Here is a 5,058-nt window from a genome sequence, read left to right on the forward strand (position 1 = left end):
GGTGCTGATGGAGGAGATTTGGCCCAAGTGCAGGTGGATCTGCTGAATTTTCTCAATGAAAAAGGACATCAGGGAGCTACAGAAAGCAGTTGAGTACAGGTGGGGTGGGAGAGAGGCTGAGAATATTGTTGAGAAGAGCAAATAGTATCTTGGAATTACCTTCATTTGAACAGATTATGCCGGAGTAGTGGTTGAGTTTTGATTAAAAGCAAATGCTGTTTATGCAATAGGTGCTGGATGCTGATGTGCTCTTAGTACCACAGGGTGAGATTTTTCATAGTGTGTTTACCTGCTCATACAAGGCTCCCTTTTAGTTGACTTAAATTAAGCCATTCAGCCACAAGATTTTCCCCTCATAAAAATCTTTAAAAGATTTTTTTTTTTTCAAACAAAATAGATATAAACACATGCTCACCATTCACCGTCTAATTAATGGTTCATCTTTAGGGCATATAATGTAGGCCTATGTATAATAACCCGAACTTCCATGCCTCATAAATTTAAACTGTCACACTGCCTCAAAAATATACTTCCTTCCTCTCTTTCATACTTTGAACATAAAAAAGTAAACAAGTCTCAACTGATGGGTTGAAGCAGCGCAACACTAAAGTCTATTGTATCTGTCGGCCTTGCTGTATTTTTCAATTAGCCACAGTTACACTGATTACTGGGAAATAGTTGGAGGCAAATGTGTGTTTCAAATTAGCCATGACAACAAACAAAATCACACTATATGTTTTTGTAAGGCTGGCCAAATGAATTATAATGGATTTCATTAGATATTTAGGTGTACCATTAATGTATACTAGACATATAATAATAGGAATTCCTATTCGCTACTGAGGTGCAACATAACATGAAACTGTCAGTCAACAGCAATTTGACAGAAGAACAGCATATACTGACTTTCTGGTTTGTTTTGTATTCCCACGTCATACTTCGTCAGTTATCAGTAATACATTAGGCTTCACCACAAAACTCTCAACGTTTAAACTATGTCAGGAATCCGTAAATTGTGATAAAAAATATACTAATAATTATGTAATGAATTCATTTTAATATTTAAAAATATATAAACTAAATGAACTTACACGGATGTTAGGATTTTACCACGAATAAATATGCTGAGTACAATAACACATCACTACATACTCACTTTTGAATCAAATAATATTCAATTGATGGTATGAAAAATACAATAAAGTTTACAAAATCATATTTTTTTATATTATGTTTGGCTCAAAAGTACATCCAGATAGCGGAAGGAGTACTAATATCTTTCAAAAATAATAACAACACGGTATAGGCTATAACAAATCCCCACGAGTAAAAGTCAAGCGTTCAAAAACTCAACTTAATTAAAATAGACGGATTAGGTTAAAATACCAGGAGTAAAAGTACTTTTTTGTGTGCCAAATAGCACTTTTCAGAGTGCTATGTTTATCATGTACCGGCCTGTATTATTTAATATTATTACAGAGGCATTAGCGTGCAAGCAGCGGTTATGGAATTAATTTTAGAGGCCTATCATGTTGCTTACTCAATAACAGTGCATCAAACTTCATACATTGATCATATATCTCATATGCTAAAACTTCAGAGTAAGTAACTCAAGCACTGGGTCATATTTAGTTGGGTAAAAAAGTACAACACCCCTCCGAAATGTAGTAGAGTCGAAGTATAAAGTAGCATATCACGCGCAGTCCACCACTTCCTAACACTGTATGAATTATTAGCCCAGCGTGGTGCAACATAAACTTAATTGATTTGACAAATATGTGTTTGTAAATGGGCCTCCACGCACACAGCATGTGATGCAACTCATTTATTTCTCATTAAGCAAGATTTCTGACTTTGAATTTCATCCTCCGGTAATGGATTGGACACGGAGATTCAGTGTCGCTTTAAAAGAAAAGGGCCGAGGTATGCATCATGCCTCACTCTGTTTTTCATTTGCCCCCTCTGTTTTCTAAGGCTGTAATATCCAATTTCAGTAAGATCACTGACACTCCCAAATCGACACGTTCGTCTGCGTTAAAAGACTGATGCTTTCCCCCTCCTCCAATTTCTCCTCCTCCTCCTCTCTTTAGGAAATTACTCAAAACTAAAGCGAGAAACAAACATAACTCACATCTCATACATACAACTATAAATCAGCTTATCATAACATGGATTCTGTGATTCAAACTGATGAAAACCTTAAAAAAGCGTTAACTACTCATTTCTATTTGCGTTCATCCAGCCAAAGCGCACGCATGCGATGAGAATTTGGCATGAATTAAAGGCTGGAATAATGATTTACAACAATATAACAATTAAGCAATTCTTCAAGGCTCATCAGCTTCATTACAAATGTAAAATCGGTCAAAAACAAACTCACATTTCCCCCTCTCTTTGAAGTTATGACAACTTGCAGGACTCAATTATCTCTGCGCATGATAATCATCTTCTGCCTGCAGATAATGACAATCTCCTTAGCAGGTGAAAGACCCCCCGTTAGCGCTGCTTATTTTAAACCCAGCGTCCACCCATTGTCCGTGCGCTATTCCTGACAGCAAGGACAACATTTGAAGTTCTTTTTTTGGTCAGAAGCCTTGCTCAAAGAGGCGAATGTTAATTGAAACTACAGTACTTAAAGCCTGTGGGATTCCTCTTCAGTGCGTAAATTAAGGTGAATGACAGTGAACCCCAATGGGGGGGCTCCCTATGAAGTAGGGGCCCCTGTTATTGCTCCGTATAGGTGAGTGAGCTGAGACATGAAAGAGCTGGTCAGGTGCGTGGGGCGCCTTTCAGTTCTTCTTGTTGTTGTTGTGCATGAGTCACACGAAGAGGTTTCAAGTCTTCAGAGGTAGGGGAAATATTTTTCTAACCGCCCTTCCATTCACGGAATATTTTTGTATATTGTGATCGTAAATCTATATATTTACCAATTTGTTTTCATCGTCTTGAATTCTGTCATGATTACTTACTTAAAAGCCCACCTGGTCGACGTGAGGGAGAGTTGGCCCACGTTTCCGCTCTGCCATGTGTCCAAAATCAAGAATTGGATTAAATTAATGGGAATTAAATTTGAATCAGGAGGCTTTGCAGCAAAATTCAATTCGAAAAAAGCCTTTCTTCTTCTGGTGAGGACGGCTTACTTACTTACTGCTGATGGACAGTGAAGTAAAACGAGCTTTTGTCCTATTTCAAAGCACAGGAGCGGAACCTTTGCTTCAGTGATTGATTAGGGACTGAGGATGCTGTGACCCAGCTCCTAAAAAAAAGAAGAGCTGAACTGTCTTTCTTTTTTTTTTTTTTTTTAAAGAGAGAAACAACCCCTCTCTTCCCTATTATCTTTTTTGAACAGCGGTGACAATATTGATTATTGGACATTTGGGGATGGAAATAGACACAGCTCTATAGTGTCACAGAGCTAGACTGGCTTTACGGCCGCCCTGGCGTCGTATCCTGCTGTGGCGCACGTCCCCCTTCGGACTGTTCTCGGCTTGCTGGTGCTCAGTCTGAAAACCACAATAAATTCCTTGAGTTGCGCACACTTTAGCACCATTTGTGTCATATATGAGGGCATGGGGTGGAAACAAATTAGAGGCCGCGTGCATTCAACAGTTTGGGGATGATATGCCGCACAGACTGGGGGGAAAAAAGAGCAATAAATGGATGTGATTTGATTTCAAAATGTTTTGATCTTAGTTTGATTGATATTATAGATAGCTGAGGTAAGCAAAATTAAGTGGAAACTATAGAGCCGAAAACTAAATAATGCCAGGAAAATTGGGCGGTGCATATAGTGCGTTATATGTCCAATAAAGCGACCAAATATGAATAGTTTGTCAGTGAATTTAGTCAAATTAAACAGATACATAACTAAAGTCAGTTGTAATGTAAGATATATAGATAGTTTATATAAGACAAAATGTAATATAACGAAATAATCCTAACGCAATAATGTATTTATATATTACTCTATATATTCCCTTTTTGCTGTTTTTATTATTATTTTGAGGCCACTGGTGTTGTATCGGACTGACAAGTGTTTCTAATATTTTGTCCAACTCAGTCACACATATGACAAAGTAAATGTTGCACAAGCAAAAGTTATACTAAAAGTTGTATTTATTATGTGTTATAATACTACCGTACATTGTATGGTTTCTGTTATTCAGTGTAGTAGACTAACGTCAGGGAAAGCAGGGGTGTTATTAATCTGTGTAGCCTATTCATTCAGGGTTTTTTTCAATTAGAAAAGAGGAAAATGATTAATCAGCAGTGATTTACTTGGAAAAGCTCACATCAGGACCAGTGTTTGGGTCTGTGTAAAATATTTTGGTGACCCACTAATATTTTACCACATAAACTAAATAATTAGGCTAGACGTCGTCAGTCATCATTTGTTACTCTACTTTCCTGCATGTAGTTCAGTCAGCACATAAAGGGGATTTAGAGACTATTTGGTGGTTAACAGTACATGCAGTGACTCTCTCTGCCATAGCTTTCCCTGTAGTGAATTGACGCCTCTGTCCTGCCGGAGCAGAAATGTGACAGCGTCCGTGATAGGACAAAAGTTTTCAGCTTCAGCCAATCAAAGCACCCCGCCGCGTACCGGGTGTACCCACTCGACCAATCAGAGCCGGGAGCGCTGACGGGGAGAGAGAAGAGCTCCGCTACTTTTGACGGTCTCCTCTCACTTTGAACCGGTGTCAACAAACAACAACAATATTTTCGTCCTGGCTGCACCGCCGTGGCATCTACATTTCCTAAAAAAAACCCCAAATACTGACGGATAAAACTGAGGAAACTGAGAAACTGACTATTTTTAACGTCCAACAATCATTTTTTCTTCTTTTGTCGCCGTCAGTTTTGACTCTTCAGAGAGCTGTGGTTGTCCCGGGGCACTGCTTGCTTTTAGCCCGGGTGCGGCTAACCCTAACCGAGCCTAAACCTTCCAGGAAGCTTCCCACGGGCGACAGAGCGGTTTAAACGACGTCTTAACTTCGTGTCACAACGGCAGCCTCTCCGTTAGGAGGAGGTATCTGTAGCCAGTGGGCTGGTGGAGGT

This window comes from Scomber scombrus, chromosome 5, assembly GCF_963691925.1.
Source record: "Scomber scombrus chromosome 5, fScoSco1.1, whole genome shotgun sequence".
NCBI lineage: Eukaryota > Metazoa > Chordata > Actinopteri > Scombriformes > Scombridae > Scomber > Scomber scombrus.